The following is a 26,915-nucleotide window of genomic DNA, read 5'->3' on the forward strand; positions in this document are numbered from 1 at the left end:
CCATATTAACAAGTTGAAGGATAGAAACCATATGATAATCTCAATAGATGCAGAAAAATCTTTCAACAAAATTCAACACCTATTTATGATAAAAACTCTCCAGAAAGTGGGCATAGAGGGAACCTACCTCAACATCATGAAGGCCATACATGACAAACCCACAGCCAACATCGTTCTCAGTGGTGAATAACTGAAACCATTTCCTCTAAGATCGGGAACAAGACAAGTTGCCTACTCTCACTGCTATTATTCAACATAGTTTTGGAAGATTTAGCCACGACAATCAGAGAAAAACTGGAAATAAAAGCAATCCAAATCGGAAAAGAAGTAAAACTGTTTGCAGATGGCATGATACTATACGTAGAGAATCCTAAAGATGCTACCAGAAAACTACTAGAGCTAATCAATGACTCTGGTAAAGTAGCAGGATACAAAATTAATGCACAGAAATCTCTTGCATTCCTATACACTAATGATGAAAAATCTGAAAGAGAAATTAAGGAAACACCGCCATTGTCCATTGCAACAAACGAATAAAATACCTAGGAATAAACCTACCTAAGGAGACAAAAGGCCTGTATGCAGAAAACTATAGGACACTGATGAAAGAAATTAAAGACGATACAAACAGATGGAGAGATACACCATGTTGTTGGATTGGAAGAAACGCACTTATTGTTGATACTTTCAAGAGTATTTACTTCTTTCATTCCCTTTGCTTTACTTTGGGTGTCATGGCCTCTTCCTCAGTTTCTTCAGGGGTCCTGGGGCCCTACCCCAGTGTTCAACCTGCACAACCTCGCCCCATAGCCAGTTCACTAGAGCCCTTCCACAGGAACACTACTCCCTGAACCTCTGTGTTTTTTTAATTTAGAAAATTTAGTGATATACTTGTATAAACATAGGAATTTTTGAGTTCTGTGTATTTAGAAACTTATTTATTCTCTATTGTTCTTTATATCTTTTTGTTTCAATCTGTAAAACTATCTTTTAGCATTTCTTGGTAGTACAATTTTGCCGGCGATGAATTTTTTAAGATTTGTTTCTGTCCTTTTATCTCTACTATGTTTTCACAGGAAATAGACTTCTAGACTTTTTTTTTAGCTCTTTAAAGATTTAATGTCATTGTCTTCTGAATTCCATTGTTTCTATGAGAATTCAGCTATAATTTTACTATCAATTCATTCTATGTCTTTGTTTTCTCTGGCTTCTTTCATAAATTTCCTTTGTCTTTCGTTTTCAGTAGTTTTATTATGAGGTGTAGTTGGCTGCGTTTTTATTTGCATTTCTCACACTTCAGGTTTCTCTGAACTTCTTGGATCTGTGGGAGGTTTTGTTTGTTTGTTTTTAAACATTTAAAAAATTCTCAACCTTAATCTCTTAAAATATTTCTTGTGACCAATTCTCTCTTTCCTTCTTCTCTTCCTGGGTTTCCAGTACTTGTATATTTGAATGTTTTCATATTGTCCCATGGTTTTCACTTATCTATTCCATTTTTTCTCTGTCTTATTTTTGTGCTCTAGGTAAGATAATTTCTATTGTCACATCTTCAAGTTCAAAATTATTTCCTTTGTTTTGTCTATTCTGAATGTACCATCTCAATCTAGCTTGTAGTTCAGTGGGGTTAGGGACTCTTGCTTATTTATTTATATTCAGTACCCCATGAATTTGAAAATCCTCTAGTGATAGACAGCTGCTGCTTTTTGCTTAGCGTGAGGCCTGGAATGATTGAGGCTCTCTCTCTGGGTGTTACTGTTCCACCTTCTGCTTTCAGCAGGCCCAGGAAGACTTTACTAAAGATGGGTTTCTCCCTGTGCTTTGCTCCTCTCTCAGCAGTAGGGCATTGCTTGCTACCCAATGTAAGACTTATCCAGTGGGGAAAAGATTTTTCAGTTTCCTTGCTACCAGTGCAACCTGAAACAGGCCCTGTTTCCTTGAGCCTCATGTCTTAGGCTTTCTCAGCATTCCTACTCTTCCACAGCGAACAACCACTTCCTCCTATTCAGTGCAAAGTCCTGAACCCAAAGAGATTTCCTGGTACTCTCTCAGCTGTAGCAAGTGTTTGCCTCATACTGATGCACTGTCAGAGATGGGTGTGTGTCCTGCTCAGCCTTTAGGGGCAGATGGCTTAATGCCATGAATTTAAAGAGGCTGTGGTAGGTAAGTGTTCTGTACCTCCCATAGCATCAGAGAGCTTTGCCTTTTAGGTCAATGCAGAGTCTTTCTGGCCCCCTCCCAGTGGTAGTCAGTCTTGGCCTTGTATTGATGTATGGGGTTGGGGAATATTGGTCATATTTCTGTCTTTCCCCCAGTGACAGATATTTTCTGCTTCAGGCAGTGAAAGATCTGGGGCAGATGGTGTTCACTTTCCTTCCTTTCCCCCGTAGCAGAGAGCTACATCTTTCATCACATCAAGATCCAGGCTGAGTGTGGATGGTTTTCCTGCACACTGCTCAGGGTGGCCAATCCTTACCTTGCAGTCATGCAGGATTGGTGAACAGGCAGGTTGCTTTAGGCTCTCCTTCTTCAGCCCCAAACATCAGCAAGCCATGCATCCTGTGAAGTTGGTATGTCTACCCTCCCTGTTCTCAGTCCCTCTCATGAGCAATTGACCTATGAAAAGGGTTGACGAGGGAAGGCAGTCTCCTCCTATGTCTGGGGCTTTCAGGTATTCCAAGTTAGCGTGCTAGCCCTTACTTGGCATTTAATAAGTCATCAAATTTAAGCTGTTTTGATCCAACTTAATTTTATAGTAGCTGAGTCTGTTTCCCATTGTTATGTCTTAGATGAAACACTTTATGTGTCTTATCCTTTCTCAGAAATGCATGTCACCCATTGGAATTTTTTTTTTTCATTACATAGCCTTTTGATCTTACTATTTTGTTGAAGGGCAGGCCTGCTCTCATTTTTAAGGGGATAGTAAAGTTGGTTTTTTGGTTTTTTGTTTGGTTGTTTGTTTGTTGCTGCTTTCCATGTTTTATGCAAAAAACAGAAAAAATAAATCTCACTCTTCAATTTTAAAACATAATTTTGGAAAGAAATGAAGTGTTAGCATATAACATTTGCCTGGTTTACACTTTTACTAATGGGCATGTTAGCCACATTTTTTTTGTCATTCTACCTCTCATAGTCCTTTAAAAGTATAGATGTTTGACTCAGTTTCATGGTAAAAAATAAGAATTTGATAAATTAGAAGCCCATTTTATTTAGTATGTGACTATTATTAAGTCCATCAGGTTATATATTTCTAAAGAGCTACAATATAAAGAGAAAGAAGAACAAACTTTGGATTTTTTATTGTCTGCTGAAGCATTTCTTATAGGCATGTACAAACAGGCACACTGATGTACAAACAGATCCATCTAGAGTCTTCATTTCTACATCTTTACTGTCATCACCTGTTTACAGAGAGACTCTTTTGTGACTTCACATATTTTTCTCCTAGAATTTTCTAGTTAACCTCCGATATTGCATGGGCTCGAGGACAGTCTGTTGGTACAATGATATTTGTTCTGTAATAACATGGGGTTATTACAAGTCTTTATGAGAGGACTTTAGCCTAGTTTTTTTCAGATCCTACAACATGTCTTTTTCATTATTTTTAAACTGGATGGTTAGAGTGTGTGGATCATTAAACTTTGCATTCACAGTAAAGAACAGAAATAGTGTAGGTTTTAAATAAGAGAGAGTACTAGGGCACTAAGGAAGAGAGTGTCCTTTCTGACTTTGCAGAGGTGAAATCCTTGACTAAATGGCTGATAAACAGATCACTTTGAATATTTATAATAGTTTTGCAAAAAACTCCAAAGCAGTCATGCTACCTGTAATAATGAAAGTGAAAATCTTTTCAGCTACAGACTTATTTCAAATAATAGTAATTTGTATATGTTCTTCCAAGGAGAACTAATAATTATATTTTCATTTTTTTAGATATGCAGAGGTAGTAGCAAGTTTTTCATGGATTTTAATGAATCATGCATATTTTCAATCTATGCTTAGCAGTTCTAGACTTACCACTATATCCTATTTAGCTTCTTAGGGCTTCTCAGCATATTTACCAAGTTATTTTTGAATACAAAAAATTTTATTAAGTTCATAACCTAAGTCCAGAATGGTACACAATCATATTTGTATTAGTGATGCATTTACAGAAAGTAAACACACACGTTTTTTCTTCTTATAGGAAGAAACAGAGTATTACCAGATCCCTCAAATCCTCCTTCACAACCTCTTTTTTTTGGTGACTACAACTGCCCCTCCCCCCAAAGTGAATAACAACAGTGCTGACATCTAAAATAATATATTGTTTTTGCACTTAATATAAAAGGGATCATCCATTATGTACTATGTCTGTCTAGCTTATTTTCATCGATATTTTGCATATGACATTCACCCATATTGCTACATTTGGTTGTAGTTTATTCATCTCATTAATGAGTAGTCCATTTTATGAATGTATCACAATTCATTAATTGGTTTTGCTGTAAATAGACATTTGACTCCTTTCCAGATGTTAGCTAGTACAAATGTTGCTGCTATGAATGGTCTTTTTCATATATTTAGCTGAACATATGTGGTGGGGAGATACACACAAGTGAAGTTACTTGCTCGAAGTATAAGTAGGTTAGCTATAGTAAATACTACCAACCACCTTTGTAAAGTGATTTCATTAATTTAAATTCTTAACAACAGTATATGAAAGCTCCAGTTGCTCCATGTTCTCCCAAAACATGAAATTGTCTATTATTTTTATTTACCCTGCTGGTGAGATTATATTCCTGTTTTAATTTGCGTTTATACTTTATGATGAATGAAATAGAGAACTTTTTTATGTGCCTTATGTCCAGTTGAACATTATCTTTTGTGAATACCTTGTTTGAATCTTTTGCCAATTGTTCCATTAGGGTATCTTGCTTTTTATTGATTTATGAATGCTTTTTATATATTCCAGACACATCCATTATTATATACATACATATATTAATGTACATATATTTTATATCTACTTTGTAGATATACAAAGCCCAGAACATATTTCTCTATATTTATGCATTTATGTTAATCCTAGAGAAATACTAAGAGTTGAAGAGGATGGAAGACACAGACTATTAAAAATTGACGGTCATCTTGAGGCTATGTCCTTGAAATCTCTCTTATGACATGAAGATATAACATTAACTGAAGATCTTGGGGGCAAAATGACATGTTAACAAACATTTTCCCACCAAAATCCACTCTTACTTTGACCATGAACTCTTACCTCATGTTTTGAATTTGATCTTCAAAGGCCACTAAACTCAATCTCTCATATTCTTCTTTTCATCATAGTTTATAAGTCTTTTTCTTGAAGTGTTCTAGAACTCATTATTTTCATGGTTGTCTTACCTGTTTTTTCTCCCAGGCCTCTGGGATCTGCCTTACAGTTATCTTAATAGAGATCATGTGTATTATTATTTTTTCCTTTGGCTAGTATGACATCAAACAATAGCATTAAATTTTATCTCTGATAGAGCTGTATGAGTTATTCATTTCTCCTTTTACCCATTTCTACCTAATTTATCACCTCATACCTGCATGATTTCATTTGCTTGCTGACTGATCCTCATGGCTTTTGTCTACCTCCCTTCCAAGTCATTCTATACAAGGATAACAGATATATATATTTAAAAGTTAAAACTCTTTATGAGACTAACCCACTTAAAATCATTTAATGGTAAAGTCTTAGCATGCAGACAGAGTCTTCCAATATTTGATTGCGCCTTACCTTATTAACTTATGCTCTAATAGATTTGTGTAATTGGGACGTGACATTGAATTACTTAATATTCTTATGGCAGTAAGGAAGAATTCTGTTTAAATCATTGTCCCATACCTACATTCTATTAAATAAGCAAGCATCTTCATTTTAATAAACATATAAGTTATTTTTCTGTAGAATTCAACTTGTAACTGTTTTCATTTTTTCTTTCATTTTATTGCAAGTCTTTTGAAAACTTTTATAGGACATGATTAAGTTATGATAATAACTAAACTTAAAATAGTGCATTCTTCAGTCATTGTCAGTGTTCTAATATATGTCTTGTTCTTTCAGAAGTAATTTAAAAATTCACATTTTTCAAAAAATCATTTGAGATTAGTTTAGGGTAGACTTAGATAGGCAACAGGGATTTTACTTCAGTATTGATATTCCACAAAAATTTGCTCAGATTCCCATATGATCGTACCATATTGCTTACAGCACAGCCCAGAAGGTTAGTATTAAATATCAGTCTTGATAAGACCCCAGGGGATTTAAGTACATCTTGGAGTCATTTCTCTCTGATTTCTCTTGAGTTATCTACTGTGGAACATGAAACAATTTTATTTTACTTAAAAAGCTCAGGTCTAAAGAAAAGATGGTTGTTTCTTCCAAAGGAAAATATTTTTATACGAAATTTCAGTTAAAAATATTTCAGGATATTTCTGTCTTTGTAATGAACCCTTTCAAGTGAATCAGTTTATTTTGAGTCATTCTTTTAAATTGTAGAGAACATTATACATACCATATTTATTTTGTATCTAATTTTTGTTCTTATTATTCACTGTTTTATTCCTCAAAAGATTAGCTGGCATAGAGTAGGTACTGAACAAATATTGTTTTAATGAAATTAGCAGGTCCACTGTGTACTATTATTTACCTTTGAGCACACTAATCTAATCTCCCAATTTCTTGGCCTTTTTCTGTAAAGTGTCAGTAATAAAGTAAGTATGTATTTCACAAGGTTGTTATTAAGATTAAGTGAGATATTGAACATAAAGCAAAGTATAGTGCTTAGCACATTGTAAGCTCTCAATAAGTATCAGCTTTTCTTATTTTCTTATTAAAATATTTTCAGGACTTTCTTAAGGAAAAATCTTAAGTAGTATAAGTGACTATATTCAGTTTTAACTATTTAATAGATCGAATCCAGCATGAAAACACAAAGACATTCCTAGTGTAGAGAATGTTACTGAGAACATACTGCTGCCTGAGGCAGTTTCTCAGGGAAGTCTCAAAATTGTTTGAGTAATGACAACGGTGTGATAGTAAGTGTATGTAATAGTTTCCCAGAGCTTCCATAACAAATTACCACAAACCTGATGTCTTAAAATAACAAAAATGTTGTTCTGTCCCCGTTCAGGAGACTAGAGTCTGAAATCAAAGTTCAGCAGGGTTGTTTCCTTCCGGAGGCTTGAGAGAGAATCTGTTCTATGTGTCTCTCCTAGCTTCTGATGGTTGCAGATAATTATTGGCATTCTATGGCTTGTAGCTTTATCAGTCCAAACTCAGTTTCCATCATCATATTTCTCTGTGTGTCTCTGTGTCCTCTGTCAAAGACACCAGCCTTTGGATAGGACCACACTAATCCAGGATGACCTCATCTTAATTTGTTTACATCTTCAAAAATCCTATTTCCAAAAATAAGGTCACATTTACAGGTTCCAGAGGATAGGGTTCGAATTTATCTTTTTAGGGAGAACACAGTTCAAGTCACAACGATGTATATAATATGCTTTTTTTTTTTTTTTTTTAAATAATCAGGCACTTCTCTTGTCTGACTTTATTTTTATTTATTTATTTATTTATTTATGGCTGTGTTGGGTCTTCGTTTCTGCGCGAGGGCTTTCTCTAGGTTGTGGCAAGTGGGGGCCACTCTTCATCGCGGTGCGCGGGCCTCTCACTATCGCGGCCTCTCTTGTTGCGGAGCACAGGCTCCAGACGCGCAGTCTCAGTAATTGTGGCTCACGGGCCTAGTTGCTCCGCGGCATGTGGGATCTTCCCAGACCAGGGCTCGAACCCGTGTTCCCTGCATTGGCGGGCAGATTCTCAACCACTGCGCCACCAGGGAAGCCCCCTAATATGCTTTTTTATATACACAACTCAGTTAACATTTCAAAGATAAACATATCTTGGGGGAAGATATGTCCTAAAATAATGTTACATCATTTTAACTAATTAATTTTACAGCCTGAATATTAATAATCTGCATAATCAGTTAGACGGGAATTTTTAGTGAGTGCACGCACATGTACCATTATTAACTGGCCCCCAAATAATACAGAACATTTCAGCCAAACTTCAAAGTCACACAGGCCAATTTGCAGTCAATTTCTCCCCAACGTCCAGCCCCTGGTAACTACTAATCTGATTTCTGTCTCCACAATTTTTCTTTTTCTTAACTTTCAAATAAGTAGTATCTTAAAGTATATAGTCTTTTGTGCCTGCCTTCTTCACCTTGTCATCGTGATTTGAGGTACAAGGCTTGTCACATGAATCAGTAGCCCATTAATTTTTATTGCGAAGTAATATGCTATTTTATGGATACAACACAATGGCTTTATGCATTCTTGTATTGATGAATACATTGGTTGTTTCATGTTTGAAAACAGGAATTATTATGAGTAAATCTATATACAAGCTTTTGTATAGACCCATATTTCTGTTTGTCCTGGGTAATAGCTAGGAATGGAAATGGTGAATAACATAGTAAGTGAATCTTTAACTATATAAAACAACTCCCAAAGTTTTGCAGAGTGGCTATACCATTTTATATTCCCACCAGCAATAAGTTCTAGTTGTTTTACATACTCTAAAATTCTTGGTACTGTCCGTCTTTTTAATGTTAGTAATTTTGTTTGAATTTTAATAAATTCTTATTATGATTTTAATTTCTATTTCCTTGACGAAAATTATGTTGAACAACTTTTCATATGCCTCTTTGCAATGTGCATATTATCTTCTTTGGTGGAGTGTTTGCTTACGTGTTGTCCATTAATTTTATCAGGTTGTTTGTGTGCTTATTTTTGATCTATAAGAATTCTTTATATAGTCTACAATAAAGTCCTTGTCAGAAATACATTTTGCATGTATTCTCCATCTGAGTCTTGCTTTTTAAATTTTTTGAAATGTCTTATGGTGATCAGAAGTTTTATTTTTAATTTAAAATTAATTTTTCAATTTTTCTCCTTATGATTGTTGCTATTATGTCATATCTAAGAAATCTTTGCCTAACCGGTGATCACAAATATTTTCCATTAACATTTATTTCTACAAGTTTACTTTTATCTTTAATTTTAGGTCTCCACATTTAGGGCTATAATCCATCTGGAATTAATTTTTATGTATGGTGGGAGTTTTTTTTAATATATATTCTTTTTTTTTATTTTTAATAAACTTTATTTTTTAGAGCAGTTTAGGTTCATAACAAAATTGAATGAAAGATATATATTTTCCATTGTAATGAATTTCCAGTTGTACTAGAGGAATTTGCTGCAAAGATTCTCTTTTCCACATTTAAATAGCCTTGTACTTTTTCATAACTCAATTGATTTTGTATGTATGCATCTATTTCTCTTCTCTCTTCTTGACTCAGTTGATATATATGTGTGTATACACACACACACACACACACACACACACACACACATTTTTTCTTCTCATACTAGCCTGTGTTGTTTATTGTGACTATAATATCTCTTGAAGGCAGGCCATTTAAACCCTCAAACTATATTCATCTTTTACAAACTTATGTTGTCTCTTTTAATCCTTTTGTCATTTGTTTTGCTATTATTCTGTAAAATTCCATATTTAGATTCTTTGTGGCTGACGTATAAAAATATTATATATATATAAATATGTTTCCCATTTAACCTACAGCCATGCTAAAGATACATATAAATCTATTATATTTTTGTTTATTTCTTCAGGATTTATGTATACACAATAGTTCCTTTTGCAAATAAAGATGGACTTTCTACTTCCCTTACAGTATGTCTATTTTTATTTCCTTGTCTGCCTTTCTTATACTGCCTAGGACCTTCGGTAAAATGTTTTCTTTTTTTTTTAATGTTCTTTAGTTTTTAACTTATTGTGTCTTGTTATTTAATGTGGGATATCTGTAAGGTGAATATTTTGATCTTGCTCTATCATCTAGCTTTATACTCTGTGAGCTTGCCTTAACTCATAGTGATTAGATCATTCTTGTTTCTTGTAATTTTTGTTACGGTTTAAGTCTGACATCTTGCTGTTTGTTTTCTCTTTTCCCGTCTGTTCTCTGTGTGTGTTTTTTTTTAATGTTTCATGCCTTATCTCGATTTTTTAAATGTCATTACATCTTAGCTATATATTTTTGTTCTATTATTCTTTTTCAATGATCGCTCTATGGTATGAAATAGACACTTTTTAACATAACATTCTACCTTCAGATTACATGTACTACTTAACTTACAATGTAAGAATAGTACAAAAGTGCACCTTTTTTTTCATTTCTATTACCGTATTACCAGTTCTATTATTGTATTAGTAAATGTAACTTGCACACAAATCTCACAGAGCATTGTTATTGTTTTCTTTAGAGAGTAAATTATCTTTTAAAGATAATTAAAACAAGATAAAAAGCATTATCTTCTATACCTACACATGCATTTACTTTTGCTGACACTTTTCATTCATTTTTGTCTGGTGTAATTTTATTCTACCTGTAGGACTTACTTTTACATATCTTTGGGGCAGGTTCATGGACAATGGGTTCTGAACTTTTCTGCCTGAAAAACTATTTCCCCTTTATTATTACAATACATTTTCTCTGTGTTTAGAATCCTTGGCTGACATGTTTTTCTTACATTTGTTGTCTGACATGAGTTTGTGATAAGAAGTTTATTGTTTTGCTTATTTTCTTTCCTCTGTACACATTGTGTCTTTTTCTCTAGTTTCTTTTAAGAGTTTATCTTTACCACTAGATAAGCCTTATGATGGGTGTGTTTATGTCTATTGTGATTGCGATTCATTTAATTTCTTGGACTTAACGGGTGTGTGAGTTGAACCAAATTTTGTATTAATTCCTGTAATCGTCGCAGGTCCAATAAAGTTGTGTCCCATTATCCTATTGTCAACCATGTTAAACTGGGAACTAAATTTTCCAGAATCCAATTTCCTGTCAAGTCTTAGGTTAGAGTTGGCCAGGAACTTTCACAAGGTGTGGAATGAAGAAGTGTGGCATTGGCCATCACTCAGTGAATGTTGCTGTGGTTAGATGCTGAAGTACCCAGAATTTTCCAGCTTGTCCTACTGCCCTCTCAACTCATTGTCCAGATCTTCTGCCAGTGGGCTTTTTGTGTAGATTCACAGAGGCAATAGGCTGACACTCCTATTCTAGTAGCTCCCTCTTTGCACTTGCCCTTCTGTAGCTGAATATGTGCTTGGCTTCTCAGATTGACAAGGTGGTGATACAGCTGAATCTCTCTTACCTGTGTTTGGACATTCATTTTTCTGTCTTTGTGCAAGCTTTAATTCCTAGAGTAAATCACATTCCTACTATTATTGCGTTTCCATTTTCATCAATCAACCTTTGCTGATACAGTAGGTATTATGATGATCTCTATTTTTTAAATAAGTAAAATAAGAAATGGAAATAATTAGTAATTTTTTTAATATTAAAAAGCAAATGAGCAGTTGAGCTAGGATTTAAATATGTGAAGCCTGTTTAACCACCTTGCCATATTGCGGTAATACAATATATTTTATTTTAAAATGCGATATTTTTATGACTATATGTGTTGAAACATTTGGAGATGTTTATTTATTTGCTAGAACTCTTTGCCAACTCTCACATTCATGTAGTAACTACAGAGTATTAAAATTAAGTTCAAGGATAGATTTTGTTTTTGTGTTTTATGTCAGGGATGATACATACAAGAAGAAGCATTCTGTGAATAAAAGTATCAAGAAACAATATCTCAAAAATATATTTGACTAAGAAATAATAAGTACTGATATAAATATAAATTTTAAAAGTTCAAACAAATTTACATTACCTAGATTTTCTTATATTTATTCTGCCATAATTATGCCATGAATTCTTTTTTTCACTGGCATTTATTTTTAAATAGCTATACTCATTATGCATTGCCTATGGACGAGTAAAGACTAATTAATAAATATTGATTTCAAATGCCTGGAAACATATATTATTTCAATAAACACACTCATAATGAAACAAATTAAAATGAATAATGTATGCTTACATTTGTGTATTTACTAAAATGTGAATAAAATATCTTTTATTAACACATAATTCTGGTTCCTGAACACAAAATAATTTTTTAAAAGGAGAAAATATTTTATTTATTACTTCATTTACTTATTCAAGATATACGTAATCACTTCTATGTTCCAGGCACCGAAATTTTATAAGCAACTCTTTTCAGTAGTGTTGATTGTGCTATTAAATGCCAGATTATGTATTATATACAATTCAAACCAGTAGGTAGGTAGCTGTGTGGATAATGTTTACATAGCTTTAACTGAATTTGCAAGTATTATCATAATATTAGATTAAAATATGTTGTCACTTGTCAATTAGATAATCAGCAAAGTGCCTAGTTCAAACAATAGAATACCAAAAAAATAGAGTAGTACTTTTGTTTATTTGTAAAATAGTCTACATTTTTATGTTCAAATGAATAAACTTAGCTTTTGTTTGCATTTGCAAAAGACTGTATAGTTGTTTCATATACACATTTAATTTTAAGTTAGCAATGATTTAGAAATTTTTAAAGTGCATAAAATAATACATAACAAATACTACAAAAACACAGTGTAGTGTAAGAATACCAGGTTACCTCTCCTGGATCTATAAATCAATTTATAAATGATTTTGAACCACTGGTTCCTCGTCTATATAACATAAAGGAAGAGAATGGCATAATCTTTTCCAGCTATGTGAGGTGATCTAAGTAGTTAACATTTTGAAATTTTCCCAATGTATTTTTACTGCCTAGTTGGTCATATTTACTCTGAAAATTGCTACCAATGGAGTAAGACATGAGGATAAATCTCATTGCTTCAAAGAAATATAAATGTTGCTGTAAGTAAAATGCATCACATAAATTTAACTTTTGGGGTACAACCTTGAAGAGACTCACAGCCAAAATATTAGCCTGAGTGCAAAGGATGTTCAGTTACTAAGGCTAATAAATAAGTTGGTTTAGTTTTGAATTTGAAAGCCTTTTCTTGGAAGATCATGGTTATATTATTTAAATTATTTCTCTGTGGGTAAGCAACCGATAATGACAAATTCCAGCAGTATCCAGGTTCTAAACCTACTTTGGTGGTGTAAAATTAATGTTTGATTTTTGTGTGTAACTCTTGATAGTTATGTTAGTTATTTTGGGCTGTCATAATAAAATAGCATAAACTAGGTGGCTTAAACAACAGACATTTATTTCCTCACGGTTCTAACACCAAGATCAAGTTTCCAGCATGGTCAGTTTCTGGTGAGACTTCTCTTCCTGGCTTTCAGATGCTGCCTTCTTGGTGTGTCTTCCCATGGTGAGGAGTGAGTGGAAAGCAAGTTCTCTGGCATCTCTTCTTCTAAGGGCACTGATTTCATCATGAAAGCCCCACCTTCATGACCTCATCTAAGCCTAGTTATCTCCCAAAGGTCTCACCTTTAATTATCATCACATTTGCTTAAACATATGAGTTTTAGGGGACACACAATTCAGTCCATAATAGTAGTGCTTGTATATTTTCATGTTCACACTTCATACACTTTCAATTTTATTTTTGTCTCAGACAATTTGCCTTCACTCCCTGGGAAATACATCTTTATTTCTCAATGGAGTGTCTGTCTCACTACCTACTGGGAAGTTGGGTGTTACATGAACAAATTTTCCATGTGTATTTATATGTTTCACCTTGCTGCCTTTTCCCAACCTTTCAATCTGCTAATATTTTGCCTTATGTGTATGAGCTGCTATATATTTCATTTTTGTTATTCTATTTGAATCCTGCCAATTCCTAGACGTTTCCCCAATAATAAAATTTTAATGATTCAAAAGAGTATTAGAGTTAAAGTGAAAAATATTAATAAAAACAATGTATATTCATTTCAGAAAATTAGTTATATTTTCCAAAATATCTTTTCAAAGAAGAGGATTTTTAAGTGTGTGTTCAGTTGAAAGAAGGAATTACTTTTTCAGTTATAAATATCATGAAAATTACATAATTTATAAGTAGATACTGACTTTCTAAAATGAACATCAAAATTTATTGAACACCATGTGTATCTTTATCCAGGCAACTTGAGAAATAATTAATCTTGATATTCATAGAAAATGGAAATCAATAACTAAAATGTGAGAAACATTAACTAGCATGTTGTAAATTCTGTAAATTCCATTGATGTTTTAAGGATTTAATCTAAGTCTTTGATTCTAAAGAGTAGCATCACTTAAAGTAATTTAGCCTAACTAAAGAATGACTTATGTAATATTCCAAGATTACAACCATGTAGAGAAGTATTAGGCAACTGGCCAAATCAGAGCCTAATAGATGACAATATATTTAGAATTTTTTCATTTAATCAAAAAATAAATTTTAATAACTAACAAATCATGATGGCCATCTACTCCTAATGTTCACATCTGCTTAAAGTTGCGTTTTAAATAATAGAGTCTGTCCATTATATTGCCAACAAATTTTCATGCAAGGTTGAACTATGTCATGTAATGGGATGAGGTGACATGGATTTTGATACTTGCCTTTCCTCTGTGACCTTGGGCATTCCAACTTAATAAAAAATAAATAAATAATTGACTTCAACCATCAAAGCACTGAGTCAGATGTCACAGGGATAGAAACCAAAAGGAAACACTGTCCTCGCACTGGAGGAGTACACAATTCCCTTGGGGACAAAAGTATGAAAAGTATACAAGTTTCTATAATTCAACGTAGGCTTTAAGTGCCTTTGAAGAGGGACTCTGGGAGGGATCACGCCAAGAAGTACTTTCCAGAACTTCTGCTGCCAGTGTCCTTGTCCTCACGGTGAGCCACAGCCACCCCTGCCTCTGCAGGAGACCCTCCAACACTAGCAGCTGTGCCCGGTCTCAGTTGCGGCACCTGGGATCTTTGTTGTCGTGTGCTGGATCTTTGTTGCGGCATGCAGGATCTTTGGTTGCAGCATGTGAACACTTAGTTGCGGCATGTGGGATCTAGTTCCCTGACCAGGGATTGAACCTGGGCCTCCTGCATTGGGGGAGCAGAGTCTTAGCCACTGGACCACCAGGGAAGTCCCTAGTGCTACTCCACTGGTGGTTGTGCTCCAGTTTCTTTCCCATTTACCTGATGGGCTTTGCAGTTATTTCCAGTCTTGGGCTACTTTGACTGTTTTGGTGATCAACAAAGGGACCCAAAGCAGACTTCTCTCCTTCGCCTGAACACTACAATGAGCCAGAGCCTTGGTACCAGCAGAGGCCTCTGGTGCCCATCCACCTCCTTGGAGAATCCAGACAAATTTGGATGAATCTCTTCTGGTTCTCAGATTTCTCATATTGGTTGATGATCCTGAGTTTTATTTGGCAGTATATATCAGCCATGTGGCTGACAAGGTCTTGGTGCTCTGGCCGGGTGTCAGGCCTGTGCCTCTGAGGTGGCAGAGCCGAGTTCGGGACATTGCTCCACCAGAGACCTCCCAGCTCCATGTAATATCAAACGGCAAGAGCTCTCCCAGAGATCTCCATCTCAATGCTAAGACCCAGCTCCACTCAATGACAGCAAGCTACAGTGCTGGACACCCTATGCCAAACAACTAGCAAGACAAGAACACAACCCCACCCGTTAGCAGAGAGGCTGCCTAAAATCATAATAAGGTCACAGACACCCCAAAACACACCACTGGACGCGGTCCTGCCCACCATAAAGACAAGATCCAGCCTCATCCACCAGAACACAGGCACTAGTCCCCTCCACCAGGAAACCTACACAACCCACTGAACCAACCTTAGTCACTGGGGACACACACCAAAAACAACAGGAACTATGAACCTGCAGCCTGTGAAAAGGAGACCCCAAAACAGTAAGTTAAGCAAAATGAGAAGACAGAGAAATAAGCAGCAGATGAAGGAGCAAGGTAAAAACACACCAGACCTAACAAATGAAGAGGAAATAGGCAGTCTACCTGGAAAAGAATTCAGAGTAATGATAGTAAAGATGATCCAAAATCTTGGAAATAGACTGGAGAAAATACAAGAAATGTTTAACAAGGGCCTAGAAGAACTAAAGAGCAAACAAAAAATGATGAACAACACAATAAATGAAATTAAAAATTCTCTAGAAGGAATCAATAGCAGAATAACTGAGGCAGAAGAACGGATAAGTGACCTGCCTGGAAGATAAAATAGTGGAAATAACTACTGCAGAGCAGAATAAGGAAAAAAGAATGAAAAGAACTGAGGACAGTCTCAGAGACCTCTGGGACAACGTTAAATGCACCAACATTCGAATTATAGGGGTCCCAGAAGAAGAAGAGAAAAAGAAAGGGACTGAGAAAATATTTGAAGAGATTATAGTTGTAAACTTCCCTCATATGGGAAAGGAAATAGTCACTCAAGTCCAGGAAGCACAGAGAGTCCCATACAAGATAAATCCAAGGAGAAACACGCCAAGACACATATTAATCAAACTATCAAATATTAAATACAAAGAAAAAATATTAAAAGCCTCAAGGGAAAAACAACAAATAACATACAAGGGAATTCCCATAAGGTTAACTGCTGATCTGTCAGCAGAAACTCTGCAAGCCAGAAGGGAGTGGCAGGACATACTTAAAGTGATGAAAGGGAAAAACCTACAACCAAGATTACTCTACCCAGCAGGGATCTCATTCAGATTTGACAGAAAAATTAAAACCTTTACAGACAAGCAAAAACTGAGAGGATTCAGCACCACCAAACTAGCTTTACAACAAATGCTAAAGGAACTTCTCTAGGCAGGAAACACAAGGGAAGGAAAACCTACAATAGCACACCCAAAACAATTAAGAAGATGGTAATAGGAACATACATATTGATAATTACCTTAAGTGTAAATGGATGAAATGCTCCAACCAAAAGACATAGACTGGCTGAATGGATACAAAAACAAGACCCATAAATATGCTGTCTACAAGAGACCCACTTCAGGCAATAAAAATAAAGTTAAAAATGAGAAAAAAAAGTGACTTTGAAGAGATTTTTTAAAATCTGGAAACTAAAAGGAAGTAAATATTATAATGATGAGATAACATTCAAGGTGGGCTTTCAAATATGTGTACTATTTCAGAAGAGAAATGGAGAATTGGATGAGAGAGCAGTGCAGTCAGAGAAAAGAGCATGAAATCTTGGGAAAAATGTGTAAAAGTAAGAAACATCTTCAGAAAGAGCAAGTCATAAAGTGTTATTTTAGAGTGAGCAAATGTAGAGGAATGATAGTATATAAAGCCAGAAAAGTAGTTTAAAATCATACTATAGAGGAATTTAATTGAGAGAATTTAACTGATTAACTCTACAAATAATTTTTTGGGGCTACAATTCCAGAGACCATGTTACACACTAAAAATCCATACTTCACATTATAAGAAACACCAGGTCTTGAGACTATATAGAGTAAAGGAAAATAGGAACAAATGACATAATTACATAACAATATCTGAAACTACAATTATATGATTCTGAAGGTTGTGATAGACAGTTGCACAGTTCTAGAAAATACATGATATGAACTATGACTTCATCAGATAGATGAATGGAGAATTCCCTGAAGAAAAAAAAAAAATGAGTTCAGAGGACAGAGGTGAAAGGAGGACAAAAGAGTATTACATGCATGTGAGAAAGTGTGTATGAAATGTAAGGCCAGTGTGGCTGCAGTACAGGGAGCCAGGTGTTCTCCAGTTGTAGGGGAAATAGGAAACACAAGACAGTCCCAGATGTTGCAGGGTTTTTAAAAGTCAGTTTGTTCTTTATCCTAAAAGTAATGGGTAATTATTTAAGTGAATAATAAGAGAAAATGTTGTTTTATTATTATCAGAACTAAAACACTCACTGTTGAGTGAAGAAAAGTTGGAGGGGCAAAAGGGTTGGAAGGAAGGAGATGAAAATGTTGCTACAGTGGACCAGTTGAGAGCTAATGATTGCTCCAAATAAGTGCTTTGGAGATAGATATCTGTACGAATTTAAGAAATATTTAAGATGTAAAATGGAAAGTACATTGTGGAGAATTAGAAATTAAAGGGACAGAGTTATCCAAGGTTACTCTTTGTCGCTGGATTGTGATATTTAATTGAATAATGGTTTTATTCACAGTGATAGAGAATTTAGGCAAGACTGGGAAATAAAATTCTTTAAAGGAGGGAGACTACAAACTCATTTTAAGTACCTATGGGGTTCCTTTGAAGTAGATGTCAAAGCAGTGATGCAGATTTACAATTTCAAAGAGTGAGGCTAGACTGGATTATTGATGTAGGAGCAGTAATGGGGCTTTGCTAGGGAGCAATGAAAAAGTAATAATGCACCCCAAAATACTGACCAAGTAGCATGGGATAAGACTGAAAGATGAAGAAAGAATAAATGAGTGTTAAGAGAAAGCCTAGAGTGTGACATCACGGAACTGTTTTAAGAAAGAGGGCAGCAAATGCTGAGACAGCAAGTAAAAGGATATTGACCACTAGCTTTCCAGGTGGAGAAATCAATGAAGATTTTAGAAGTGTTATTTCAGAGAGGTTATGGAAAGAAAACAGATTTTTCTGCATTAAAGAGAGAAAGGTAGTGAGGAAATAGAGCCAGTGTTCAAAGGTAAATATTTTAAGAAATGGTTTGTACAGGTAGGTGACAGGGCCACAGTTGAAGAAGCATACAATTAAATTGAAGGATTTAAAAAAAAAATGGAATACTGAATATATTCAATGGAAAAATACAGTCGAAGAGAAATGGGATTATACTACATTTGGTACCTGGCATAAATCATTGATTTTTTCCTAATAGAAATGACAAGATAGAAAACTTTATTTCTTGAAAATTAATACAGCTAAGGTAAAATGATGACTTGAAGCTAAGTCCCTCTTGAAGGAGATAAGAAAAAAATGCAAGGGCTGATATAAACGTGTATAACTGAACTTTTGGACTTGAGGTACATTAATGGCAGAGAGATTGGAATAGAAAAATAAGGAAACTGATGTGATAGTTCTGAAAAGGTAGAATCTATTGCAACTGGTAAATGGTTTTACCAAGAAATTAGAGCTACTTATGGTGAACCAGAGGCAAATGTCCAGGATATAATTATTGGCTTTTGAAAGCATCTGAGGAAATGATTTACAGGAAGGATGAGGTATTTCCTCTACATTGCTAAGTCCAATGATCAGTTTCCTGACTTCATTTTGCTTGAGCTGGTAGCAACGTTTAGTAAAGGTTATCAGTACCTTAAAATTCTTTATTCATTTGGCTTTAAGAAAACAAACACTCCTGATTTTGTCCAAAAGTACTGGAATTCTTTTTTGATTTCTTGGAAAAAATCTGGAGAGATCCAGGGATCAGTTCTTGGAATTCTTCATTTTACTGATTTTCTGCATGGTATTTTCCATTAAATAGCTTGAGGTGCTTTTGATAGGCTAGCAAGTCCTACATTTTTATCTCAGTCCTGAACTCTAATAATATATCTTTAACACTATTTGACTTCTTTGCTTGGATCTCAAGTAGGTCTTTTAAAATTAACAGGACCCAAACCCATATCCTAATTGGAGCTCCTCCAGTAAGAGCCTGCTAATCTTGCAATCTCCCTCCCTTAAATTAATAAGTACCCTACCCTTCTTGTTCTTCAGGCCATGATCTTGAAGTTGTTAGCCACACCTCACATCCATTCCATCAACATACGTTGTTGGCTCATTGTTCAGGATATATTCTATATCTGAACACTTCTCACTGTTGCTACTGCCACAAAGCGTCTTCCTTACTTCTCCTATTATTATTGTTCTTCAGACACACAAGATTCCATGCTCTTTTTGGTATAAATTAAGCATGCTTATATTTTAGAACCTTTAAATTGGCTAATCTGTCTGCTTGCAATACCCTTTTTCATCATATCTGCATAGCTTGCTCTCTCATCTTTAAGTCTCTACACAAATATATTTTTTAACAAAATTCTCCCTGAATACCATTATAAAAGAGATTATACCTCACTCCCACACTTTCCATAATTTTCCCATGCTTTATTTTTCCCCATGGTAGTGTACCATGCAGTGTACAGTTTAATTTTCACTAGTTTATTTATTTATTGGTTACTTCTGGCTTGAGCAGTACTATCCAATGGAACTTTCTGCATTATGGAAATACTCTGTATCTGGCCTTTCCAAATTGGAAGCTGCTACCACGTGTGAATTTTGATAACATGAAATATAGATAGAGTGACTAAGAAAATGGATCATGATTTTATTTAACTTACTTTAAGTTGTAATTTAAATAGCCACACATGGCCAGTGGCTATCATCTTAGACAGTGCAAAGCTAAAATGTTAAACTGTAATGGCAAGGATTGTTCTCTGTTTTCTCTACTTCTTTCATTATTCTGTATAGACTGTCTAAAGCACAGTAAGTGCCCAATACATACATGCGTTAATGAATGAATGAAAGTAGAAGTCCAGTAGTTAGTTGATAATATTAATTTTGGGTCATGGAAGACCAATAATTAATTAAGATCAAACTGGAAGTTCATTAAAGAGATTTTTTAAAATTTGAATTTAGAAAGAAAATAAAGAATAAGCAAACCGTGATATTTCAAAAAAGATATTTCAAGGAGAGATTTGCAATTTATAAAGATTTTGAGGAGAATGAAAAGCATGAAAATAACGTCCTTGAAATTTGAAAAAATGGTAGTCATAAGTAACCACAGATAGAGAAGAATCAGTGCTTTGGTGAAGGAATGTCAAGAAGCTAACCCAGGCTTCAAAGTTTAGGGTGGGGTTGGACTAGAGAGAGTTGGGTAAATTAGGCAAATTGGCACATTAGCCATTTATTAAAGACTAGAAGAAAAAGGTAAGTTATAACAGTGGAGAAATACTTTAGTTTGTATTTGTTTGTTTTTAGTTTAATAACAATTGACCAGTTGTTTTGTGACTGTTGGTACAAAAACAATGAGAGGTATTTTAAGAAGCAGAACATAATTGGTAGACTAGGCTCTTAGAGGAGATGCCTTTGGATTGACTCAGGTTAATACAGATTTTAATTGGAAAGAAAAAGATTCTCTGTCTCTGCTTCTCTCTCTTTCTTTCTCTCTCTCTCTCTCTCTGCTTCTCTCTCTCTCTCTCTGGAGGAAGAAAGGAAATGTTAGAGAAGAGATAAGCAGAAAGTTTAAGGTTAAGAAATGCCTTTTCAGTGTTTCCAAATCATAACAGAATGGAGGGAAAGTACTTAGTTAAGCAGAGGATAACACTGCTCTGGAAGATATGATAGGAATTAATAAAGTGTTGTTGAGCAACAATGCAGGTCCAGCTGAGGTTAGAAAACATGAACAAATCATGTTTTCGCGAATATTGCCAATCATATTTGACAGCTCTGGTGTTAGAAGACACAAAAAGGCAGGGAAAAACAAGAGAAGTTTTAACTCTGCAATTTCATATATAATGTTAAAAAATTCATCTGTGCCAAGATGACAAAGAATCAGGAATCCAATACATAGCAAGAAAGATAAATATGTTGTGATGATTGAACTTTCTGGAAGAGGTGGTGTATCATAATATAACATGCCTGAAAGACCTTCCCAAAGTGCTGCAGTGTAAAACAAGACTGATGATATAGCTACATTTATTCCTGTCCATTGACAGATTTAAACGTGGAAGTAAATTTAGCTATTGCACTTGTAACGTAATTACTTTAAATTAAAAAAAAAAAGTGAATACCCATAATAATACTGATGACAATAAGGTATTAACTTGCTAATATATATTTCACACTGTCTACAATGACATAGAATTTTTAGATAGTATCTATCTCTTCTATTATTAATTTTTTCAGGGCATTGAGAACAGTTCCTTATTCAGAGAACAAATTCCTTTCCTTAATCAGTGACTATAATTTAATTTCTCAGTACTAATTTTCACATATTAGAATGTAAACTTCACCGCTTAACCCCAGACTACATTCTGTGCACATTTGAGAGCATCTTCCTGGTGTTTGAACTCCTCTGCCTGTCCTGAGTGTGTGCATGCTGTCAGCTGCAGGACCTGGCTTAATCCTCCCTTTAGCTTTGGAGGGTTGTTCTGGCCGTTTATCATCCAGTCCTTCTGACTGTGACACTTAAGGCTAAGTTTAAGTTAAAAAATTCACTCAGGTAGTTTGTGGTAGCACCAAGATTAGCATCATGACTTCTGTACTGCTGTCTGATGTACTCTTTTTGAATTTCTCTGCATTCAAAATGGTAAATCTCAGCTTTCTGATTTGACATTTCAGACCACTCAGGAACTCTTCCCTACATAGATTGGTGCTTTTTACTTCCCAGCATCAAATTATCAGGCCAGTTTGAATGCTTTCTTCCTGGGTCTCATATGTTCTTCCTTCTTGGTTCACTAATTAATTTTGCTGCAACCCATCTGCAGTGGACTGAATGCTTCTGTCCTCTGTGCCGCCACACCCACAATTCATATGTTGAAATCCTAACCTTCATTGTCATGGTGTTAGGAGGTGGGGTCTTTGGGAGTTGATGAGAATTAGATGAAGTCATGAGGATGGAGTTCTCATGAATGGAATTAGGGTCCTTATAAAAGAAAAATGATAGAGATCCCGGGGCTCCTTCTGCCACATGAAGTTACAGTGTGAAGAGGGCTGTCAATGAGGAAATGGGTCCTCACCAGACACCAGATCTGTTGGTGTCTTGATATTGGACTTCCTAGCCTCCAGAACTGTGAGAAATAAAGGTTTGTTATTTATAAGCCACGCTGTTTACAGTATTTTTTTTTATAGGAACCTGAATGCATTTCAGTTAGCCAGCCCAAAGCAAGATCTTACTGATATATTTTTTAATGTTTGCATATCTGAAAATGTCTTTATTCCACCTTCACATTTGATTTGTGGTTTGGTTGGATGCCTGTTTTAAATTCTGTTAACTTTGTTAGTTGAAAACACTCTTTCCATACTCAGTGTTCTGGATGGGAGTTTGGTGCCCATCTTTATTGTCCCTGATTTATGACATGTTTATTTGATTTTATTTCCTACCATCTATTTAATTTTTTCCTCAAGTTTTCAAAATCTTATTTAAATTTAAAAGAGCTTTTAATTTTATTGGTTTTGGTCACAGATGCCTTTTTTTAATAGGTGCAATTTCTTCTTGAAGAAGGCTTCCTTCATCAGTTGGTAAAAACAATATGTCTCTATGGTTGATTTAAATTAATTTCTGGGGAACCATGATGTCTAATGGCATTGCCACTTTTGCTGACTGGAATTTTGTTTTTAATTACTTGGACAGTTCTGGGTAGACAAAAAGAGTCTGGCAAAAGATAATTAAGAAATAGATACCTAGAAACTAATTAGATGTTGGTAAATTCCTCATCCTTTCTATACATTGGTTTAATTTCTATATGTATTCTCTACACTCTCTTGGTCCTTTCAGGCTGCTGTAACAAAATACCATAGACTGGGTGGCATATAAAAAACATAAACTTATTTCTCACAGTTCTGGAAGCTGGAAATCCAAGATCCGAGTGCCAGCATGGTCAAGTTCTGGTAAGGGCGCTCTTCCAAGTGGCAGACTGCTGACTTCTTGTATCCTCACAGGGTGAACAGCAGAGAGCAGTAATCTCTCTGGTAGCTCCTATAAAGCCATTAACCCTGTCACCTCCCAAAGGCCCCACCTCCTGACACCATCACACTGTGGGGGTGGGGTTTCAGCATATGAATTTAGGAGGAACAATAACCCACACATGAAAGAGAGAGCAAGGAGAAAAAAAAGGAGAAAGAGATTTCTGGACGTTGGAAAAGATCAGTAAAGAAAAATGAGAACCATAGATTTTGAATATATTTATTTTTCTATAACTAGACTCTGTGCAATCACTGCTTCATTCTAGAAAAACTTGTTTGATTAGTCGTTTTGTCATAAAACTTTTGAGTCCTGTTTATAGCAACTCATTCTGTTATATCTATCCTCTAATACAACTCTATTTATACAAATGAGACCTTTGTTTGCTGTATTGCCTTGGGCTTACCTTCAAATGTTCTCATTCTTTATAATTTTGTTTCAAAAATTTCATACCTTATGTTTCAAAGGGGAAGTTGCAGGCTGTGAAGCTGTATTCTGATTTATGATTTATATTTTATTGCTTTGTTATCTATCTATCCCTCAAAAGTAAAAACATGCTATATAATTGTGAGAGTGTGTACATGGATGTGTTTAATTTTGGTGCTGTATGTTTCCTATAGCACCCAAATTAAACACACACATTGTTAGAAAATATTTTAAAAAGAAATAATATAATTATATGACATCCTTTAGATTTCCAGAAACTCACAATTCTTCTGGAATGATTATGAGTTTATTTGCAAAAATTACTTTTATAATTTCACTTGCTGCTCAAGGAAATTTTGGTTATTGGCCTTATTAATATATATATTTTTTTCTATCAGAAAAAATGAGATTAATGAAATGTAATGATTTGCTCGCTTGGTGTTGGAAAGTTCTGTTTGTCCCATTAGAAGAGAGAAGTTACACATTTACAACAAGATAGTAAAATGATATCATGTAATATTTTGTGAAATCTTACATTTTTAAATGACTGTCCAAGAAATATGTCCTGGTTATTTTCCATTTACTGCTACATTTCTTTCCCTGGCCCTGAGGTCAGTCCAGGAGGCTGACCTTAACAGAATCATTATCTAAGTCTCCATTGTCATCTTGCTTTCAGTGGGCTTGGGAGGAGAGACAGTTTGGGTCCATGTTCTTGTTCTGACCTCAGTCAGCACTATTCTACACACAATGTCCATTATTCAATAAAAAGTGACAAAAAACAATATCAAGCAACTAGATAAACACATAACATTTTCTGTAGTTTAAGAATCATCTTTTGGCTTACAAGATTTTCAAATGTAGGGGATTTTAAATGCCTACTCCGTTCTTCATTACCTGCTGAGTTATCCATGACCTAAATATATGCCTCATCCTTATATTTTTACCGTTAGACTCATATGCCTCCTTCAGGGGTGATGCATTCTACTCAATAATGACAGATAATGATATAAAATTTAAGCAAATAGTAATGTTATAAATGGACCTTAATCATTTCAAATCTTATGTTTCTCACTCAGAAAGGACCAAGCTTTCCAAAATAGTAGTGGACCAGATGGAAGAAATGTAATATTCAAAGGCAAATCTATATATGTTACTTCAGATATATCAAGTAAAGGTAAAAATGGATATTTGTTTCTAAAGAGAGATAAAAGACCTTGCTAATTTTCATTAAGTACTTAGTCTTAATGAATTTCACTTAAATCCTAAGTAATTTTTAAATAGATCTTTATTGGAGTATAATTGCTTCACAATACTGTGTTAGTTTCTGCTGTACAACAAAGTGAATCAGCCATATGCATACATATATCCCCATATCCCTCTTGAGCCTCCCTCCCATCCTCCCTATCCCACCCGTCTAGGTCATCGCAAAGCACCGAGCTGATCTCCCTGTGCTGTGCTGCTTCTTCCCACTAGCTAACTGTTTTACATTTGGTAGTGTATGTATGTCAATGCTACTCTCAGTTCGCCCCAGCTTTCCCTTCCCACCCAATATCCTCAAGTCCATTCTCTATGTCTACATCTTTATTCCTGCCCTGCCACTAGGTTCATCAGTACCTTTGTTTTTTTTTTTTTTAGATTGCATATATGGAATCTATTCCATATATGCGTTAGCATACGTATTTGTTTTTCTTTTTCTGACTTACTTCACTCTGTATGACAGACTCTAGGTCCATCCACCTCACTACAAATAACTCAGTTTCGTTTCTTTTTATGACTGAGTAATATTCCATTGTATATAGGTGCCACATCTTCTTTATCCATCTAGGTTAGTTCTATGTCCTGGTTATTGTAAATAGTGCTGCAGTGAACACTGTGGTACATGTCTCTTTTTTGAATTATGCTTTTCTCAGGGTATATGCCCAGTAGTGGGATTGCTGGGTCATATGGTAGTTCTAGTTTTAGTTTTTTAAGGAACCTCCACACTGTTCTCCATAGTTGTATCAACGTACATTCCCACCAACAGTGCAGGAGGGTTCCCTTTTCACCACACCCTTTCCAGCATTTATTGTTTCTAGATATTTTGATAATGGCCATTCTGACCGGTGTGAGGTATCACCTCACTGTAGTTTTGACTTGCATTTCTCTAATAATTAGTGATGTTGAGCATCTTTTTGTGTGCCTCTTGGCCATCTGTATGTCTTCTGGGACCTAATTAAACTTAAAAGCTTTTGCACAGCAAAGGAAACCATAAATAAGATGAAAAGACAACCCTCAGAATGGGAGAAAATATTTGCCAGTGAAACAATAGATAAAGGATCAATCTCCTAAATATACAAACAGCTCGTGCAGCTCAATATCAAAAAAAACAAACAATCCAATTAAAAAATGGGCGGAAGACGTAAATAGACATTTCACCAGAGACATAAGTAATTTTTTGATTGACTTGAATGCCAGCTTTATATTCAGAGTGGTCAAGTTCAAATAATTTTTGGGAGAACTGAGCACACATGCAACAAAATGTGAGGACATTAATCGAAATTTAAGGACTATAAACTTTCCAAATAACTCTAACATAAAATCAGTGAAAAAATTTAAGCAATATATAATAGTGACATAACTGTTGCTTCAGTCTTCTTGTAAATTAAATATAAATAACACCGATAAGTAAATTTTCTTATATGGGTTTAATAAAAAATGGTTCTTGAAAATTAAAAAAGAGAAAAATTAAGTACATAATTACATTGGAGTCAAAGTACATTTTATTGTTGTTGTTGTGATAACAGTTGCTAATTTTCAACAATACAGGACTTGTTGCCTAACTATAGTTTTCTTTGTTCCAAATAGATTTTTCAAAGCAAAAATATGACATAAATTTT

The 26,915-nt window shown here is 34.8% G+C and overlaps 1 long non-coding RNA gene across 13 annotated transcripts in view; it reads left to right on the top strand.

The window, feature by feature from the left end:
* The window catches only part of LOC309621723, a 281,097-nt gene that overhangs the window by 108,146 nt on the left and 146,036 nt on the right, over nucleotides 1–26,915 (top strand). Inside the window, exons 5-6 of one of the 13 annotated variants that reach the window (XR_014240208.1) lie at nucleotides 13,320–23,540; nucleotides 25,116–25,213. The exons of the other annotated variants lie outside the window; for them this stretch is intronic. This is a non-coding gene — a long non-coding RNA (uncharacterized lncRNA). The remainder of the gene's footprint in view (nucleotides 1–13,319; nucleotides 23,541–25,115; nucleotides 25,214–26,915) is intronic. 13 annotated transcript variants of the gene reach the window in all.

This window comes from Balaenoptera borealis (assembly GCF_965194805.1).
Source record: "Balaenoptera borealis genome assembly, contig: HAP1_SCAFFOLD_942, whole genome shotgun sequence".
Lineage (NCBI taxonomy): Eukaryota > Metazoa > Chordata > Mammalia > Artiodactyla > Balaenopteridae > Balaenoptera > Balaenoptera borealis.